Here is a 22557-nt window from a genome sequence, read left to right as displayed (position 1 = left end):
TAGTCTTGATTTATTTAAAATCCATCGTACGTATCTTCAATTAAGTTTTTCAATGTATGTCTAACTAATCAATACATGTCACTTAATTTAATTAAGTTAGTGTTTAAACTTTATTATTTTTGTTTATTTTAATTAATATTACATAGATAATTTATTAAATATAATTAAATTGAAACACAAAAATTAGACCATAGACCTCGATTTAGTCTAGCAATTTTATTATAATTAACCTATCTGAACTATGTATAAACAAAGGACAACTACCTGATTATGAAACTAGTCGTAACTATAAGGATCGAGCTAGGCTAACAAATTAATATATATTTTGATAAATAATTTAAAATTAATAAATATATACTCAATGTTTATGGTCTAAACATTACAAATTTTGTGATATTCCGACACAATAAGTGTATCGATATATATTTTCTAAATCATGCTGCTGTACCAAAGACAAGTACGCAGGGTCAAATATATTTGAGTGATGTTTGGTTGGGTAATTGAATCAATTTTTTTATTTTCTTAATTTGTTTGTTTGTCTTTTAAAGTATTGGAATGTCACCTCAATAGAATTATTTTTTTATTATTTTGATGGAATTACTATTTTATTTGAAAATAAAATTAAAGACAATTTTAATGTAAGATTGAAAAAAAAAATTTAATATTTTTTTATTAATTTTTATTCCATTCAATTTCTATTTTTATTTATTCATTTTTATTCCCTCCAACTAAATGTTATTTTAACGTTATCCTAAATCAATCACTGTTTACTAATTATATTTTATTAAATGTGTAGTTTGGAGAACTGGTACTATAGGATAATGATAGTAATGACTGGATACTTGAAGGATGTCAATGTTACTATTACTGTAGATGCCTTGTCAATTTGGTATGTCTCCACTGCTTTCTATTATTGATAAAATATTTAGGGAAAGACTGCGGGAGAGTAGTACTTTTTCTCATCCGGTACAACACACCCCTTAAATCCTTAAATGGGTATATAGGTGTGTTTTTATTCAAATTTTTTTTCACCATAGTTTTCATTGTAATTATAATAAACTTCGAATTTTTAAGAAATTCTGAAAAATTTACAAGTCGAAAATAAAGTTTAAATAATTTGTTGTACGCATACTTATTTTTTTACACACATGTAAAAGTAATTGTTTGAACTTTTATTTTTGGTACTATAAATTATTTGAAATTTCTTAAAAATTTATAAGAGGTATATTATAACTATAATAAACTTCATAAAAAAAAAAATTAGAATAAAAACACCCTTATATACCCATTTAAAGAGTGTGTTGTACCAATAAGGAAGAAAGTACTACCTACGGTATACTTTCCCAAAATATATATTGCATAATAAAATATCTTATTATTGTAAGTTGTTAATTTAACAATCATATTATTCAGCATGACTATATATGGATGGCAGCTGATGATTCCTTTGGCCTTTTTTGCTGCAACGGGGTAACTACATATTATACTACTATAATAAGTCTCTAATTTATTTGCATTTTTAATTGGTTAATTAAATATCTAGAGATATAGTAATTGATAAATACAGTTAGTTGATGCTATTTAATTAATGAGTATCTAAATTTTGATTTTCCATAAACATTTACTTGTTTATGCTAGTTAATTTATATAATATGTTTTAATATAAACAAGTCATATATCTTAAACATTAACAATTAAACTCTCAAATGTGGGACACATAATGCACCCCACAACAAGGAAAATAGGCTTTTACTTCGGTTTTCGCTAAAATTCACAACCGCAGTAGTTCGGAGCGAAGTAAAAACTAGCTAAAAACCGAAGTAGAATCCTCACTTTCTACTTCGGTTTTTACATAATAACCGAAGTAGAAAGTGCCCGCCTTTTTTATTTAATATATGTTTCTAATTATTTTTAAATGGATGGTTTCTATTTTTATATATATATATATATATTGGCCTAATTTTATTTAATTGATCTAATTAATATATTTTTTTTTGGCCTAATTATTTTTCAACAATTTAATTATATGATATTACAATTATATATATTTTTACAATTGAAATTGGTTAAGAATTTTTTTTGAATGAAAATATGATAACTTTTATTAATTAAAAATGTTGTACATAAGCATATAAAATACAAGTACTTAAGTAAGATAACTAGCCTTAACATTAATACATTTACAAAAGACTAAACTTACAACTAAACAAAAATAGGCTTACTGATAAATGTATGTCATCAATTTGCCTAACCATTCGTGTTGGATTGGCAAGAGGTCTGCAATTTCACAATATTGCGTCTTCCCACCAAACTGTAAAATTAATAAATATAAATTAATTTCATAGATTATCGATAGCAAATAAATTATAAAAAATGAACTTACTTTTTCTTTTAGGGTAGTCATTGCATTTGATGCCCGTACAAGATCTCTAATGTCCTTCAAGACATAAAAACCACATTCATGACTTTGTGGTTGTCTTGGACATGTAACATTGAATATCTTTGTGGGATTGTCGAGTAATGCATTGGAAGAACCTCTATAATATGCACTATTTAAAAAGAAAATTAACAAAAGTTATTAAAATGTAGTAACATGTAATATTTGTTGCATATTAAGAAATATTTTAAAAAATTTAAAACTTACCTCATTATCATTGAATCAATTTCTTCTGGACGTTTGTGTGATTTCAATGGATCTAAGAACACGATTTTTCCTTTTGGCATAGCAATCACCAACATCCAATGTTCCCTAAAATAAGAAGCGTATGTTAAGTAAAATAATTAAATTTTTAATATATGACTAATCAAATAAGAAAATTTTACACTATTTCTTACCGTATGTTCCAAGGTATAAAGTAAAGTTGACCAACTCTATCCATGGTCATCAACCAATTCGCCAAGTCAATGGTTGATCGCTCTACATCGTTAACATTATTAATGCTAAGACGTTCAATGTCATAAAACTTGTAATAGACACGCTGATTTGGAAATAGGGACTCCCAAATGCATCTGCAAAATTTTCTTTAGTGTTAAATATTTTGAAAAATTTCGGCAGAGTTTCCCCTATAAATAGGACTTCCCAAACCTGTAAACATTCAATGTCTATGAAAATTTTCAACAGATCACAGAGCAGTACTCATAACTGATTCTAAATTCCTATCATTCCAAAGAATTAGTTTAAGGGATACCTTAATCCGAATATCATTGCTTAGCCTCCAATCATATGCAAGGTAGCAACTTGTTCCACATCCTCTGAAGTTAGGAATATTGACTCGCGATTCATGAATGTTGGGTCCACTGGAATGGAGGCGACTAAGTTTATTCCCTTAACTCTGCAAAATTCTCTCACCATAAACTGAAGGCTAACATGGATGCGATTCATGATGTGATCGGCAAATGGTTGGCCTTTGGTCAGAGTGTTTTCTGGATTGACGTGAGACCCAACTGATGACAGATGCGGGCTAGTCATAGGAGGTTTTGACATATCCTTGGATGAACTTTTTGACATAGGAGGTTTCTTTCTTAGAGGACCCTACGCAACATCAAGTAAAAATAATATTAAAATACTGGACCAACAAATATTTTAATAGGTAACAAATTAAAGAATTCGTTTATACCTGGTCAGTCATAATTAAATCTTTTGGCCAAGGAAGGAATGTGTCATAAGTATCTCGAACATAGTGTATCTCCCCAACATAACATGGGATTTCAGCATCCTCTTGTAACATTTTGGTGACTCGCACCCTCGCGTATTCGTCTGTCAGTTGAACACCATGAATAGTCAGTGGACCCACCCCATCAATGATAACACCCTCTGCCACCGCATTATGAATATTATCCGAACAAAGTAACACATCCTGCATGTACGGTGTGTCATCCTGCATGTACGGTGTGTGGTATTCTTCGTCGCTCTACTCGTCATCATTGTCGTGTTCATCCATATCATCTATCCCACCTGCTTGTTTAGCTTTTTCCTCCTCTAAAGCTTTAAGTTCTGCTCTGAGCCTCACAATTTCTGCATCTTTCTTACTAGCAACATCAGCCATTTCTGTTGCTATTTTTGGTTTTCTTCCAAAGACGGACGAAATCTTCGCAAACGACCTACAATAATCAACCAAATTTATTTTAAAACTAAAATATTATAGAATTAAGTTAAATGCAACAAATAAAAAATAATATCATACCCAAGTGCTCTAACACGCCCTGGGTGCTCAGGTGTCCCTAAAGCTTGCGTTAATATGTCATTCCGACCCTTTGCAATGATTTCTCCACTACTAACTTTTTCTTTCAGCTCATTTTGTGGAACAAACCAGTGGTCACTTATATTAGTGACTTATAAGAACTTTATCATTCCTAAATTACTTTAAAATACTTGCTTGAAACCACTTACAATTCTTGCTTCAATTTGTTTGTCCAAATCTGTGACAAGAACCTTCCTCTTTTCTCGTGCTCTTATCCATACTTGGTACCGTTCTACATCTGCCACACCTAGTTCAGTTTTCTACAACATACAACAATTAATTAAAGTTGGTGAGTGCAATATTCTTCATAACAAGTTGACAGTTATAAAATAGTGATGCGAATTACTTACCAGGTCCTCTCTAACATTGGCAAGCCCTCTACGAGATGTACGATGCCTCGAAGTATATTTGAGAGCTCTTTCACGTTGTGCTTCCCCCAAAGCCTACATTAAATAGGTAACAATAAGTTTTTAAGCAATTATTAGTATTTCAAAACTAATAAATCATATACATAATAGATATACATAATAGTACCATAAACTCAGGAGATAAACGGTGGCTAACAAATGTCCTCCAATCTTCTAGGTCAAGTTCTGGATATTTCTTAGGAAGGATTTGGAGTTCATCCATCAGACCGTCTTCTGCCAAAGGGTAGATGTAGTCACTAGTGATGTTGGTCTTAAAATCTCTCATCATTCTTCCCGCACTTTTCATTAATTCTGGTTTCCAATTTTCTGGAATGTTAAAGGCACCCTGAAATAGAAAGAAAATGATTAATGAAATGCAAAGTAATTCATGAAAATGATCAATATATTAAAGTAATTAAAATATTTTCTTACATATACATCCTCCCATATTCTATTCTTCAATTCTTGTGGGACTTGTCTCCAATCCTTATAATTGAGAGAGACCGTTCTCCTAGTTTTAACTCCAAGGTACGATTGCATCTCACTATATGCTTTCCCTATAGGTTGACCTTTATCATTAAACTGAATATTTCTCTTTATTCCCTTAGCTTTTTGATTATTGATATTGTTCTTCTTTGTTGGGCCTCGCCTATTTGGTGTGTTCTCCCCTTCAGAAATTGTCATCTGCACATAAACAAGAATTAACGTTACAATTATGACATAAATAAATACATATTTAACATAAATTGTCAACTTTTTCTACTTCCTTAAGAATTTTCTCACCTGACAATGGCAAAGGAGCAATGTCTCGTTCCACAGTACCGTCAAATGTTTTTTTTTTATTTCTGTCAGGATGACTTAAATGCAAATATCGTCTATGACCTATATAACACATTTTGCGTCCATTTGACAAGCGACGGGCCCTTGTGTTGGTGCAACAAATTGGACAAGCTTGGTAACCTTTTGTGCTTAAACCTGATAGGTTACCATATGCTGGAAAATCATTAACAGTCCATAACAACACCGCTTTCAAATTAAACACTTCTTTTTTAAAACCATCATATGCCTCAACACCATTTTCATACAACTCTTTCAAATCATCAATTAATGGTGCCAAGTAAACATCGATATCATGTCCTGGTTGTTTTGGGCCTGAAATCATTAATGAAAGCATCATGAACTTCCTTTTCATCACCAACCAAGGAGGAAGATTATACATAACCAGGAAGACAGGCCATGAACTATGCCTACTACTAAGAGATCTATGCGGGTTTACTCCATCAGCAGCTAAACCAAGACGAAGATGTCTTGGTTCATTTTTGAATTCTGGATTGATATAATCTACCTTCTTCTAGGCCTGTGAATCTGCAGGATGCCGGAGTTTACCATCTTTCACTCGTCCAGTCTCGTGCCATATTAAGTTCTTAGAGTGTTCTGCACTTCGATATAATCGCTTCAGCCGCGAAATCAAAGGTAAGTACCATAGCACTTTCTGAGGAATAAGTTTCCTAATCTCTTTACTTTTGTTAGGTTTGTACCGTGATAAACCACATTCTGGGCAAGCGTCCATGTCTGCATACTCCTTACGATATAAAATACAATCATTCGGACATGCATGAATCTTCTCATACTTCAACCCTATCAAACTTAATGTTTTCTTTACTTCATATGTAGACTTCGGAAAACAATTTTCTAGCGGCAAAATCTCCTTGAAAGCAGCTAAAAATTGACTGAAACACTTATCACTAACTCCATTTTCTGCTTTTATGTTATAAAATTTAACCATTGTGGGCAATCTTAGTTTATTGCAACCACTGAACAATTGTCTGTCTGCATCTCTAACCATACTATCAAATTTTTCTGGATTATGAAAAAACTCTTCTTGTGCTTCATCAAGCAATTCTATAGGATGATCATCAAAATCATTACTCTCAAAATCATCTACACCTCGCCTACCTAATGGATATGGGTCATCATTTAATAATTCTCCATGCCAATACCATTTACTATAACTCATATCAAATCCCCGACAAAATACATGATCCTTTATCATGGTAATATTCCCCTTTGCTCCATTACCACAATCGATACAAGGTCAACGAATTTTTTGTGGATCACTACAATTCTTTAGGCAAAACTCTAAAAATTTGTTGAATCCATCTTGAAATTGTGATGTTTCTCTCCTCTCAAGAATCCATGATTTATCCATACTAATAACAATATTCAATTCCTAATAAGTTAGAAAAAAACTTATATTAGGTTCTAGTCTTATAAATTTTTTAAAAAAATCGACAAAGTATCCTCTATTTCTATAGCATACCGTAATTTCATAATTACCTATAAAATCAATACAAACAAACACAATAATCAAGCATATATGAATCCATCATTATTAGGTTCTAGTCTTATAAATTTTTTTAAAAATTCGGCAGAGTATCCTCTGTTTCTATAGCATACCGTAATTTAAAAATTACTTATAAAACCATTTAAAACAAACACAATAATCAAGCATAGATGAATCTATCATTATTAGGTTCTAGTCTTATAATTTTTTTTAAAAATTCGGCAGAGTATCCTCTGTTTCTATAGCATACCGCAATTTCAAAATTTCCTATAACAACAACACAAACAAACAAAATAATCAAGCATAAATCAATCCATCCTTATATCACCATAGCACGCAAATTTCCCAGAGCCTACTCATTAATTTTCAAACATAACTTTCACTAAATCTAATATGCATGATTACATTAGTCTTATCTTTATACATAAATCTTATAGTAATATAAATAAAAAAAATAAATAACCTTCAATATTAATCTTCAATGCACCCGAAATGAACAACAAAGTTCACCACTCAATCAACGACCCTACTAAAACATTACTGTTGACTGTAAATTTAGCCAACGACGTAAGAACGTCAACTACGACAAACCTTCAAGAGAATTATAAACGACAACAGACAGTTTTTATCAACGAAAGTAAATAACACGAAATTTTTATAGTGGTTCAGCCCCGATGATCGGTAATAGCCTAATCCACTTAGAGATTTTATTATGTATTCACACTCAAGATCAGATGAACCGTGTCAACTGAGTTTCTTTAGTGTGAAATATTTCAGAATACAAAAAGGGGTTCTCTCAGGGAAAACACTTTCTCTCTCTAGAACACAAGTTCACTCTTGATTTTTGCCAAAAGTCCTTTTACGATCCTCCCAAGTCTCTATTTATAGACTGAGATTCTCAACTGATATCCCCCTTCGATAGGGATATTCCATTATTTACCTAATATTTATATTACAAAATAAACATTCAAAATATAACTGATCCCTAAATTCAAGTGAGGATTGAGTGATTCCCGGATGCTTGGACCAATTCTCTCTGAAGTAGTTTCGGGCAGTTTGACGTAGTTTCTCATGCATGTTGACTACTCTTCAAGCTTTACGTAGGTCAAAGGTGGTACGTGCATGGCTCTCCTCGGACAAAAGGTCGTCCGAGGGTACTTACTTTGCTTCTTACCTCGGGCACATTCGAGGTATACTCCTTCATTGTGTCCGATCGGACACAATGGTTGTCTTCTTTGGCTTAAGGTGGTTCAAACCACCCTATTTGACTCCTTCAATCAAGGTCCGATCGGACCTTGCACTTTGCTCCTCGGATCAAGGTGGTCCGAGCCATCTTTTTCCTAGCATCTCCTCGGACCAAAATGGTCCAAAGCACTCTTTCAGGCGTCTTGTGCGATCGGGCACAATGCCCCTCTCCTCGGACCTAAATGGTCCGAGCCTTCTTCGTTTAACCAATACTCGATCGGGCATTGGACTTTTCTCCTCGGACCAAGGTGGTCCGAGCCACCATCTACTTCTCCTTGGACCGAAATGGTCCAAGGTACCTCTTACGAGTATGCTCGATCGGACATAGTCCTCTCCTTGGACCAAAGTGGTCCGAGGTACCTCATACGCATCATGTCCGATCGGACACCACTTCCTTCTCCTCGGACCAAAGTGGTCTGAGGTATACTTTTCCTCCTCACCTCATTCAAGCCCAAGTGCAACTCTTCCACATCATACCCGATCGGCCACTATGTGGCTTTCCCTTGAGTAAAACTTGAGCCTTGGTCATTCTCTTTGAACTCATTTGAGCCAAGCTTAACAAGAGGTCCCCTAAGCTTAGGTCCGATCGGACCTACTGCTTTTATATCTTGAACCAAAATTCATACCTCCCCTTCAATTTCTTGGACTTGGCACCAATTTAATTATAAGGGTCTTTAAACTGAGGTCTGAGCCAAGCAACCCCCAATCCAAATATTCTCTTCAATCGGGCGTATTTGGCTTGACTATCTGTCCAATTCCTTAACTGATGTATTGGGCCATTATTAAGCCAGATCATCCCACTAACTCATGCCATGTGTCAATTTTACTGCCACGTCATTCTTTTCAAATTTTTGGGATAACATTTTCCCCCCAAGTTTATTATATGATTCATTCACGTAATAAACTTTTTCTCCAACTGACGTCATTATAAAAATAATAATTGTTCATCTTCATGCAGCAGACCCACGATCACTGCAAAAATCCACCCTGATCGTGGAGAGAAAAATAATCCCAGAATACCAAAGGTTCAAAAGTAAATGAAAAACCCACTTTTTTCCCTTTAAATATCCCCATTCTACACTCTTCTTCACATATACAAAAATCACTCTAAAAAACCCTTCATCTTCTCTCTTGGCCGAAACTCCCAAGGAACCCATCATCTTGCCGATTTCAAAAGCTTCAAGGGGAGCCTTTCATCTTCAAGCATCATTCAAGCAAACTCAAAGTTCTCCAACTTTGGGTAAGTCTCCTTCTCCATGCCTCTTAGATTGCCACATTTTTTTTTTTCAGAAATTCTAAAAAAAATGCCATGGCCGAATATGCTTGTGCCTTGAATGTTCTTGGAGTTCTTGAATATGTTTTGTTCAATGTGTTTGCTTGTTGTCTTGATGAGGTTTATGGCATGGGTAACCCGAACTTTCCCCTAATTTCATAGGAATTTCAAGACATTTTTGATATTTTGACATAAACATGAATATGGGTTTTGAGGGTTTTGATAGTGTAATGGGTTTTTAAGAACATGAAGAAAACCTTTCATTTTTATGCTTTGATCTTGTTTTTTGTTTGTGTATAAGATGGAATGTGTTTGAGGCTAGGGATTTTTAGGGCTGTCTATTTGGTTCGGATTCAGGGTAGGCAAAGTATGCCATTTAGGGACCATTTTTTACATAGTTTTGCCCAGAAATTCTGGGCATAAGCATGTGGTCCGATCAGACCACACTTTGTCTTCATCGTGAGCCCATGCTCGATCGGGGATGATGAAGTATGGTCGAGCTTGATGCGTGCGTCTCTTCTGAACGAGGTGAGATAACCACCTCCGATCGGACCTTGAAAAGCTTCAGATAAGTGTGTGGTCCGATCGGACCACACGCTCCTCCCTTTGCTTTTAAGTGCCCAAATTTTTAATAGCTAATTTCGAACCTCCCTAGACACCTATGCCCGATCAAACCTGACTTGTTGCTGCTGGCTAGAAGCTTTGGATGCACGAGGCACACCAGGCGAACTCTCGGAACCTGGGTGCACACCTTCTCCTCGGGCACGCAACGCCCGATCGGACGTCCTGGGGACTTCGTTTGAGGTTCGTGCGATGGTGAGGCAGAACGTCTCTTGGCTGAAATGTGTCCGATCGGACCAATTGCATTTTGTTCTGGGCTCGCGTGGATGCACGACTCTTTGACCCATGGGCTCTGAACGCCTCTTTTGGTCATGAGTATCCAACCCTTCATGGCATTCGATCGAATGCTAAGTTATCCCCTATAATAAGCATACGGTCCGATCGGACTGTCTTCAAACTCCCTTGGCCTGTATACCCTTGTGGTCATGCCCAGTTAGTGGATCTAAGCATCCGATCAGAGGTATAGAACCATTCCTTTGAGCCTAAAATGTGGTCCGATCGGACCACATCTAATTCCTTAGACCTTGGCCTCTTTCCTTCCAAATGCATAACCAACCTCTTGTGTTACTTACACGCCTAAGGAACCTAGCCTTATAGGAAAATCCCAAAAATGCCTCCTTCTACAAAGTTTAATGAGTTCAATACTTTAACTACTTTTTAGGCACTTTTGAGCATTAAAATTATTTTTTCCATATGCGTTATATTTTTATAACTTAGACAAAATTTTCCAAGTATAAAAATAACTCTTATTTTTGATGAATTTTTTCTGTATGGTTACTCACCTCCCCATTTTTTATTCATTTTTGTAGATGAATCGCTCTGACTATAGGGGAGGTGACAATCATACGGACTCCGAATCATCCGCCCCGCAAACAATCGAGAATCCCTTGAATAGCGATTCCTCACCAGGCTCGTCTACTGGTTATACTCCAGACGATCATCTTCGCCGCTTCAAGCAGATCCTCCCTCGCTCAGCCTTATATCTTCTCCACGAGGAACAGTTCCTTCGACAGGCTTCTCAGTCAACAATGAGGGTGAAGCAATCTAACAGGCTTCCTCAGGAACACGACCCGCAGGTTGCCCGCAGAGCAGTACAGAAGATGGTAAAGCGCAATCAAACCCGCACTACCACAGCTCCAAGAAAGTCTTCTCTGAAATTTGCTACTGCGATCCAGGATTTGGCTGTCCAGAAGCCACGTGATGAGGGAGAAGAAAAACCCTCCTGGTTTGTTGCCGAAGCTTCAAAACTTAATCCCGCGCTATTCCAGAAACATATTGAAGCTTTAGGCTTGAGCGGGGCAAACGTGATGTGTCCGGGCTCGCACCAAAGAGCCAATAGGCCCGGGGGAAGGTACTGCGCTTGGTCCAGGCACCATGTGCATGCTGGAGCAACACTCCCGCTGCACATCTATTTCCGGTCTGTAGCAGACTACTTCAACGTCTCCCCATTTCAGATCACACCGAACGGGATTCAGGCACTCTCTGCGCTGTACATCCTTTACTTCCTGAATGGCTGGGACGAGCCCACCCCTCATGAGGTGCATTACCTGTTTGATCTTCGGACCAATCCTTCCCACAACAACTCGGGCTTCTTCCACTTCTATCACAGGCACAGGGGGATTACATATCTCAACGGCATTTCCCACAAATCAAACGCCGGGAAGTATCATAAGGAATACTTCCTCACATTGGATATTGAGGCCAACAACTTGGCTTTTACGCGCTCGGGTCCATTTGAGCGACCATTTCCTACTGAAGAGATGTTTAGGCGGGCCAAAAAGTTGGCTAACATGAGTCTTAAAGAGAAGGATGTGAAAAGGTTGGTCACGCTGGACCTTCTCCAGATGGTGGGTCTGGTGCCATGTGAGCAGGATCTGGATCTGGTGGTGGAAAGTACCACCGGGGAGAACGACACGCCTGGTCAGTCTAATGAGGGCATGGAGCAAATGACTGATCGGCCCTCTCCTGGGCCTTCTCCGCTTTCCCGTAGACCTGGCGACCTAGTCATTAGAGAGTCTGATCCTCAGCGCAGATCTACTGTTCTCGCTCATCCTGGGAAAGGAAAAGCTATCCAGGTTGATGGGGAACTTAGCTCATCCTCGGACGACGAGGATGAGTTTCTTGATCAAATCCTCAACGCAGGTAACACATGTCTAGTGTAAATAGGAATATTTTCGATAATCGGTAATTAGAGAGTAACACAATTGTAGCATACACTTGTACACGTTTCATTATGTTTATTTCTCTAACAATCTTGTTTTTTTTTATCCTTTGCAGATTCAGACATGTTCAGAGATTGCGTTGCTTCAAAGAGGAAAACTGGTGATGGAAGTGGCTCTATGCCTCCACAGAAGATTCAGAAGGTAGCACCGCCAAGTCAAGGGAGGCAACCTGAGGGACCGACTACACTTCTGCCGTTGACCCCCTCTTCCCTTCCTTCTTCTGCGAGCCTAACTCCTACTCACCAGGGTAGTTCGAGCGAGCTTTTTCATGCTGTTAGCGACCTGGGCAAGGGGATTCTTGAGGATATTGGCCGTGATGCATCGACACTTCAAAGCCTAGACTCCTACCCTCGGCTTAGTGTCGAAGTTGTCTTGAAGAGAGGACTCGCTCAATTGATGAAGGTAAGCATTTTTTCTTGAGACACTTTGTTATTAGTATTTTTACTTGTACTAACCTTTTGTCTTCCCTGCAGTCACTTGTCACCATTGTTCATGCTCAGCTCCGAGCCGTAGACTACAAGGAGTTGATCAAGGTGCAGAACGATCAACTGGTGGAGCCCAAGTCCAAGCTGGAGCAAGCAGAGAGAACTGTAGCTGAACGGGACGAGTCTCTCAAAAAGCAAGCTCAAAACAATGCTTCCTTGACAACTCAATTGGAGAAGCAATCCCTCGATATTAAAGAGTTAGTTCGAGACAATGAGAGGTTGATCAGCGAGAACGAAGAGCTGAAGCAAGAAAAAGAGCTTGACTTGATTCGCTTTGAGGAGGCCAGTTTTGACTGCTTTTATAAGGTCTGGAAGCTGAACAAGCCTCTTAATCTTGATTGTTTCTCCAAGGAGGCTCAGGCAGAGGATCTTTCCAGATGTGAAGCAAGGGCCGCTGAAGAAGCGGCCAATCCTCCTGCACTCACCCCCGCCTGCTCTGCTTTATCATTTCGAGCGAGAGGAGCAGCTGATGCAGAGGAGGGAGTCGATCAACCCTCTAGAGGAGCTCGCCTGTGACTCCCTCTCGTAGTTCATCACAGTCTACTTTACTTTGTATTTTGTTGCTCGAACTAGTGAGCTATTTTGACATTTAGCACTTTACTCTTTCCTCGTTGACAACTTCAAACTTTTAAGTTTTTATTGTGCATAGCAAAGTTTTTAGATGCCTTTAGTTTCACATGAGAATTTAGTTTTTTAACTTAGAAATTTTTACCATTCCATAAGTTCACACTAAATATACTTCCTCATGCTCTTATTGCTCTAACTTTTTATGAGCATAAATTTCTTATCACACGAATATCAGTTTCTAACTTAAAATTTGAAAAATTCTAAGTTACTTAAGCTTTGTAAAACAAGTTAGCTTAACGGCTATTTTAGACTTCCAAACTTACAAGTCAGCCCAAAAACAAACATATTTGCTCGTGCTCTTATTTCCTGTGTTGAAATACATACCAGTATACCCTATGTGCCCCCCAAGTGATTGAGGGTTGACAAATCCTTGATCACTTGCTACTTGATCGAATTTGTTCGAGTAGTTACTACTCGTGAAACACATAAAATATACGAGCATATATCAGTGGTTGACCACTACAAAAATATTATTTAAACGTTGGTCCTTCATGTTATGATACTGACCAGTTGAATATCGTCCAGTATATATTTACACTCAGTTTTTAGAAGACCTGTTTTGTTTAAATCGTTATGACAGTTGAACACTGCCAAGCAAGAATAATCAACACATATGCAAAGTTGTAGCAAGGTGCGACCACACTGCGCGTGGTCTCTTTTATTACTCGTAATAATAAATGACATAACGTGTCTAACAACGAGTTCCAAACAAAATAACATTGTTCAAAATAATGTGACTGGGTAGCAAATAACCAGTTCACAAACAAAAAACTTAAATAACAAGTTAAGCACTTGATACAAAGCTACTACTCTGCAAGTAGTATTTATTGATAATATTTTCTCAAGTGCTCGCCATTCCAGTAGTTTCTGATCAACTCCCCATTCAACCGAGCAAGCTTGTAAGTGCCGGGCGGTAAGACTTGTTCAACTTGATACGGTCCTTCCCAGTTTGGTCCTAGCACACCAGCTGCTGGGTCTCTAACAAATACCTTCCTTAGGACCAAATCTCCAACCTGGAACTTTCGGTCCCGTACTCTGGAATTGAAGTAGCGTGCCACTTTTTGCTGATGAGCTGCTACTCTGAGGCTTGCTTCCTCTCTCCTTTCTTCGAGGAAGTCCAATGATTCTGCCAACAACCGATGGTTCTCCTCTTGGTTGTAAATGGTACTTCTATGAGAGGGTGGGTCTATCTCCACAGGTAACATGGCTTCATACCCATATGCTAAAGAGAATGGGGTATGGCCAGTTGCCGTCCGAGCGGTAGTCCTATATGACCAAAGGACCTCTGGTAACTCATCTTCCCAAGCACCCTTAGCTTGCTCTAGGCGCTTCTTTAAAGTGTCCTTCAATGTTTTGTTCACCGCTTCAACCTGCCCATTGGCTTGAGGATGGGCAACCGAGGAGAAACTTTTGGTGATGCCATGCCGAGTGCAAAAATTGGTAAATATGTCGCTATCAAACTGGGTGCCATTGTCAGACACTATTTTCTTAGGTAGACCATAACGACATATTATGTTTTTAACAACAAAATCCAACACTTTCTTCAATGTGATCGTGGCTAATGGCTCGGCCTCAGTCCATTTAGTAAAATAATCTACCGCGACCACTGCGAACTGCACTCCTCCCTTTCCTCTGGGTCACCTCCCGATTAGATCAATGCCTCACACTGCAAAAGGCCACGGACTTTGCATTTGCTACAAAAGATTTGGGGGTGCTCTGGGTACTTTAGAAAATCTTTGGCATTTGTCACACCTTTTCACATATTCCATAGAGTCCTCGTTCATGGTAGGCCAGAAAAATCCTTGCCTTAAGATCTGTTTAGATAGACTCTGCCCCCCAGCATGATCTCCACAAAACCCCTCATGCACCTCAGCTAATAAGTTCTTTGACTGATCGGGAGTTATGCACCTGAGTAGAGGTAAGGAGTATCCTCTCCTATATAACACTCCATCCACCATGGTGTATCTAGCAGCTTGCCTCATAACTTTCCTTGCTTCATTACGACCATCTGGGAGTGTCCCTTGCTCAAGGTAAGCAATGATGGGAGTCATCCAGGTGTCGACTATCGTAATCGGCATGGCCACTTTTCTATCAATGCTTGGCTCCGCCAAGTACTCTACTGGAACTATATTCAGTGTTTCGGCATCTTTCGCACTTGCAAGCTTTGCTAGAGCATCGACATTGGAATTCTGCTCCCTTGGTACTAATTTGATGGTATACTCCTCGAACTGGGCTAGCAAATCTTTGGTTTTGTTTAAGTATGCCGCCATGCGCAGGCCCCTTGCCTGGTACTCCCCTAATACTTGATAAACCACCAATTGGGAATCACTGTTTATCTCCACCGACCGGGCACGTACATCTCTAGCCAGTCGCAAGCCTGCTAAGAGGGCCTCATACTCCGCTTCGTTGTTAGAAGCATTGAAGCCGAATCTCAGTGCACAATGAATTCGGTGCTTCTCTGGTGTGACTAGTATAATCCCAGCTCCTGAATGGTGCTCGTTCGACGATCCATCAACAAAAAGTTGCCAAGCAGGGAGTTCTTTTTTTAACCCAGTAACATTCTCCTGCTGGTCAGGGACCTCAACGATTCCGGTACACTCAGCTATGAAATCTGCCAAGGCTTGACCTTTAATAGCAGTCCTTGGTTGGTACTTGATTTCAAACTGGCCTAGCTCAACCGCCCATTTAAGTAGCCGACCAGACGACTCCGGCTTTTGCAAAACTTGGCGAAGAGGCTGGTCAGTGAGGACCTTGATGGGGTGTGCTTAAAAATACGGCCTCAACTTTCGTGATGCAAGTACCAAGCAGTAAGCCAACTTCTCAATCATGGGATATTGGGACTCCGCTCCTATCAAACGTTTGCTAACGTAATACACTGGGTGCTGCACCTTATCCTCCTCACGTACTAAGGCAGCACTAACAGCGTGTTCCGTGACTGCTAGATATATAAATAGGTCCTCTCCATCAACTGGCTTAGAAAGAACAGGAGGTTGAGCCAAATGTTCCTTTATCGCCTGGAAAGCTTTTTCACACTCTGCGGTCCACTCGAACTTCTTGCCTCCTTTAAGCAGGTTAAAAAACGGGATGCACTTGTCCGTTGATTTTGAAACGAACCTGCTTAGAGCCGCAATCCGCCCAGTCAAGCTTTGCACCTCCTTAATTTTTGTCGGAGACTTCATCTCTATGAGAGCCTTGATCTTCTCTGGGTTTGCCTCTATTCCTCGGGAGTTGACAATAAACCCAAGGAATTTCCCAGAACCCACTCCAAATGAACACTTGAGGGGGTTTAACTTCATGTTATACTTCCTCAAGATTGCAAAGCATTCCTCTAAGTCTCCCACGTGCCCCCCAGCTTCCTTCGACTTCACCAGCATATCATCTACATATACCTCCATGTTCTTGCCGATTAAGTCACGAAACATACCATTCACCAAGCGCTGGTAGGTAGCTCCTGCATTCTTTAATCCGAAGGGCATCACTCTATAGCAATACAACCCTATATCCGTTCGGAAGCTGGTATGCTCTTCATCAGGAGGATGCATGTTGATTTGGTTGTATCCCGAATATGCGTCCATGAAGGACAAGGTCTCGTGACCAGAGGTTGCATCCACCAACTGGTTTATTCTCGGTAAAGGAAAACAATCCTTCGGGCATGCCTTGTTTAGATCTGTAAAATCTACACAAGTCCTCCACTTTCCATTGGGTTTAGGCACCAAGACTGGGTTTGAAACCCAAGCTGGGTAGTATGCCTCTCTAATAAACCCATTCTCCTTCAACCGCTCTACCTCCTCCTTAAGAGCCTTTGCTCGATCCTTGTCAAGCAACCTCCTCTTCTGCTGTACCGCTGGATACCTTTCATCCACGTTGAGCACGTGGCTGATCACAGTTGGTGAGATACCCACCATATCCTTGTGAGACCAGGCGAAGACATCTTGATTCCTTCGCAGGAACTCTATCAGCTGTACTCTCACCTCAGCTTTCAACTTCTTCCCAATCTTGACCCCTCTCGTCGGGTCATTCTCATCTATAGGGACTTCCTCTAACTCCTCGGACGGTCCCACATCACTCTCATAATCCCCAAAGCGAGGATCAATATCTCTTCCCTCGCTTTGGGCAACGCCCTATTTGGTGACTTCATCACCTGATGGGGTCTTCTGCTCTTTTAAACTAGGAGTGCTCTCCTGGCCACACTCCTCCAACACTTCTTCATCGTTCATTATTACAAGATTATGGTCTACATCCATCTCATCCACCTCCTCTCTTTCAACGCATAAAATCATGTTGTTCTCCTTGGCACCTTTCTTTGCCTTAGCTATGGAGGCATTATAACACTCCCTAGCTTCCCTTTGGTCTCCTTGGACGCAGCCTATGTCAGCGCTGGTCGGGAACTTCATAGAGAGGTGCCAAATTGAAACCACCGCATGCAAGTTGGTGAGTAGCGGTCGACCAATAACCACATTGTAGGCAGACGGGCAGTCAACAATCAAAAACTCAGTCATCACGGTTTCATGCTTGGGGGCTTCCCCCGTGGTGACGGGTAACTTTATTGTCCCAGCTGGTGACAGTCCCTCTCCAGTAAATCCATAAATGACGTGAGAACATGGCTTCAAGTCATTGATGGATAGCTTCATTTTTTCGAAGGAGGACTTATAAATGATGTTTACGGAGCTTCCCGTATCAACCAGACATCTTTTCACCTTCATATTAGCTATTTGAACTGTCACGACAAGAGGGTCATTGTGAGGATACCTCACGTGTTTAGCATCTTCTTCTGTGAAAGTGAGGGACTCACTTTCATACCTTGGGTTCTTTGATGGTCTCTCCTCCACCGTCATAACCTCGGAAGTGGATGTCGCTCCCAACTCATGACGAAGGGTGCGAGCATACCTCTCCCTCGCCTTGTTGCTATCCCCAGCAAGATGTGGTCCTCCACATATTGTATCTAGTGTGAAGTCCACAGGTTCAGGTTGCAAAGGTGGGGACTGTTGCCGCTTGAACCCAGGATTATTGTTGCTCCCCTCTCCCTGGGTCTTCTCTGCCCTATACTTTTTTAGTTTCCCCGAACGGAGGAGAAACTCTATCTCATCTTTAAGGTGATTACACTCGTTCGTGTCGTGACCATAGTCTCCATGGAAATGACAGAACTTGTTCTTATCCCTCTTACTCATTTCCTTCTTGATTGGAGGGGGTCTTCGGTAAGGGACCTCCTGATGGCTGGCTAGAAAGATCTCCGCTCGGGTTGCCGAAAGAGTAGTGTAGTTGGTGAATCGAGGTTCATACTTCGCAGGTTTGTCATTCGACCCAGACTTGGCTTTTTTCTCACTGCGGCGGTCAGACCCGTTATTCCCACGTTTCTTACTACCGCCTTGATCATTTCCGCTATCCTTTGGAGTTTCCTCAGATCCACTTGGCTTGTTCAACCCGTTCTCTCCTTTCTCAATGGCATCATCCAACTTCATGTACTTATCTGCACGGTCCAAAAACTGTTGTAAAGTTGAAATCGGATGGCGGTGAATGCTGTCCCACAAAGGACTTCGATAAATAATACCCGAGGAGATTGCAACCATCTTCCCTTCATCTCCAACCGCGGTAGCCCGATTGGCCTCTCTCATAAACCTTTGAATGTAGTTCTTGAGAGACTCATCCTTACCCTGCCTAATATCCACCAAGTGGTTGACATAGACAGGAGGGGTTCGGGCAGTACTGAACTGCCTGCAGAACTCCTTCCTAAAGCTCTCCCAAGAGGTGATGGAGTCGGGTTTGAACTTCCAATACCACTCCTGGGCAGTGTCTGACAAGGTGGTGGGGAAGACTCTGCAGCGGTAGTCATCACTCACCCCAAGCAGCTCCATCTGATCTTCGAACTTTCCAACGTGTCTCACCGGGTCTGCCTTTTCTGTATAAACTGGCAATACCGGTGCTTTGTATTTCCTTGGTGGTTGGGCTGCTCTTATTCTAGCACATAAAGGGCTACCACTTCTGTGGTCTACCGGATCAATAACTGGTTGTTTTGACAAACTTTGTACTGCCGCCGTCAAAGCATCAAGCTGGGCTTGGATGGCTGGGGCCACTGCTTGGGATGCACCTTCGGGACCGCTTGGTCGGGCACTCTTATCCGGCGTATCCACGTCGAGTATTTCTACTTGACTGGTAGGACGGATTGGCTCCTGCCCTTCGACCGGAGCGGTCCTCCTTCTGTCATCAATGACGTCCCTTAGGTCCTTCTGAGCAGTGTTCTTTCCCAACCGGTCGAACACCGTACTCCGAGTATTTTCGGAGGGCCTACTAGGTGGAGCGTGCTCCTTGCCATTACGCTGGTTGGGATGCCGTGGTGGCTTCCCCGTTTGAGCTGGTTGATCATCTCCTCCTCGTCGGTTATTATTCTTCTCCTTCGACTGGTTGGTGGGGTAACTGTCACCTTCATCACGCCCATGTCCATCTTTGAAGTGTGAAGTTTCCTTGCCATGAGGAGCTTTGTTGTGCCCCTGCTCAGAAGGTGTTTTCTTACTGCCAGACTTACGACTCCCTGACCTGGAAGTCTCTGATCTGTGGCTCCTTGAGGGGGTCTTAGAATTCCCCCTTTGGGTAGAGGTAGTGCGCGATCGTACTCCCTCCTCCTCATGACCAGGTGGGTTACCACTACCCCTGCCTGGTCTATCAGCTTTCTTATGACCAGCCTCCGTGGTCCTTGCTTCTGGGGTGGGTATTACCCCAGGCGCAGCTTGAGCATTGGCTCGGGTCAATTGCGTAGCTGCCTCCAGAGCAAGCGCAGCTTCGTGATGTCGCCTGTCGGCCTCCTCCTGCTGTCGACGGATCTCCTCGCTCCTAGCGTCCATCTCTCGCCTCTGTTTGACCATTTCTTCAGCAAAGGCCTCCTGCCTAGCACTGAACTGAGCTAGCTCTTCCTGGAATGCGCTCATAGTCTCCTGGAGCTCCTCTACTTCTGGAACTGCATCCTCGAGCACAACTCTAGGCTCATTCTCACGATCTTGAACGCTGGGATTCTCCGATCTAGCATGCTCCCTGGAGGTGCTTACCTTCTTGGAGGTCGCGGTGGTGTTCTTAGGCGCCATAATGCTTCAGGGACTGTCTGTCTTCTCTTCAGGCTCTCAATGAAAGCACCAAAATGTTGACTGTAAATTTAGCCAACGACGTAAGAACGTCAACTACGGCAAACCTTCAAGAGAATTATAAACGACAACAGACAGTTTTTATCAACGAAAGTAAATAACACGAAATTTTTATAGTGGTTCAGCCCTGATGATCGGTAATAGCCTAATCCACTTAGAGATTTTATTATGTATTCACACTCAAGATCAGATGAACCGTGTCAACTGAGTTTCTTCAGTGTGAAATATTTCAGAATACAAAAAGGGGTTCTCTCAGGGAAAACACTTTCTCTCTCTAGAACACAAGTTCACTCTTGATTTTTGCCAAAAGTCCTTTTACGATCCTCCCAAGTCTCTATTTATAGACTGGGATTCTCAACTGATATCCCCTTTCGATAGGGATATTCCATTATTTACCTAATATTTATATTACAAAATAAACATTCAAAATATAACTGATCCCTAAATTCAAGTGAGGATTGAGTGATTCCCGGATGCATGGACCAATTCTCACTGAAGTATTTTCGGGCAGTTTGACGTAGTTTCTCATGCATGTTGACTACTCTTCAAGCTTTACGTAGGTCAAAGGTGGTACGTGCATGGCTCTCCTCGGACAAAAGGTCGTCCGAGGGTACTTACTTTGCTTCTTACCTCGGGCACATTCGAGGTATACTCCTTCATTGTGTCCGATCGGACACAATGGTTGTCTTCTTTGGCTTAAGGTGGTTCAAACCACCCTATTTGACTCCTTCAATCAAGGTCCGATCGGACCTTGCACTTTGCTCCTCGGATCAAGGTGGTCCGAGCCATCTTTTTCCTAGCATCTCCTCGGACCAAAATGGTCCAAAGCACTCTTTCAGGCGTCTTGTGCGATCGGGCACAATGCCCCTCTCCTCGGACCTAAATGGTCCGAGCCTTCTTCGTTTAACCAATACTCGATCGGGCATTGGACTTTTCTCCTCGGACCAAGGTGGTCCGAGCCACCATCTACTTCTCCTTGGACCGAAATGGTCCAAGGTACCTCTTACGAGTATGCTCGATCGGACATAGTCCTCTCCTTGGACCAAAGTGGTCCGAGGTACCTCATACGCATCATGTCCGATCGGACACCACTTCCTTCTCCTCGGACCAAAGTGGTCCGAGGTATACTTTTCCTCCTCACCTCATTCAAGCCCAAGTGCAACTCTTCCACATCATACCCGATCGGCCACTATGTGGCTTTCCCTTGAGTAAAACTTGAGCCTTGGTCATTCTCTTTGAACTCATTCGAGCCAAGCTTAACAAGAGGTCCCCTAAGCTTAGGTCCGATCGGACCTACTACTTTTATATCTTGAACCAAAATTCATACCTCCCCTTCAATTTCTTGGACTTGGCACCAATTTAATTATAAGGGTCTTTAAACTGAGGTCTGAGCCAAGCAACCCCCAGTCCAAATATTCTCTTCAATCGGGCGTATTTGGCTTGACTATCTGTCCAATTCCTTAACTGATGTATTGGGCCATTATTAAGCCAGATCATCCCACTAACTCATGCCATGTGTCAATTTTACTGCCACGTCATTCTTTTCAAATTTTTGGGATAACAATTACATAATTAGTAAACTACATAATTAATTATCAAACCAATAAATAAAAAAAATCAAACTAGTTAATGAAACTAATGAACAACACTTTGATCATCTTCAAGTTATTTATTTTTTTTCAAATATTTAAAAAACAAATTTATCTATTGTCAAAATTTCTAAAATTAACTAATATGCATATATATATATTTATAATAAACCTAATTTTTATCACATTATTTAAACTAACAAAATAAACAAATAATTATAAAAATTAATAAAATATTAATTATATTAATTTTAAATTCAGAATAATAAAAAAAACAAAAAAAAACATAGAAAATTAAAAAATTATCATCAAAACCACATTTTAGTAATCTATACCTGTTTTGAAGCTCAAAATCCCCTTGCAATGACAAAAA

At 40.4% G+C, this 22557-nt stretch overlaps 1 pseudogene; it reads left to right on the top strand.

Annotated features, from left to right (window-relative positions):
* Window positions 1-22557, top strand: part of LOC133822419 (protein DETOXIFICATION 27-like) — a 40928-nt pseudogene that overhangs the window by 1397 nt on the left and 16974 nt on the right.

Source organism: Humulus lupulus, chromosome 3 (genome assembly GCF_963169125.1).
Source record: "Humulus lupulus chromosome 3, drHumLupu1.1, whole genome shotgun sequence".
Taxonomy (NCBI): domain Eukaryota; kingdom Viridiplantae; phylum Streptophyta; class Magnoliopsida; order Rosales; family Cannabaceae; genus Humulus; species Humulus lupulus.
The sequence above is the reverse complement of the archived record's forward strand: the minus strand, read 5'-3'. Positions and strand labels throughout refer to the sequence as shown.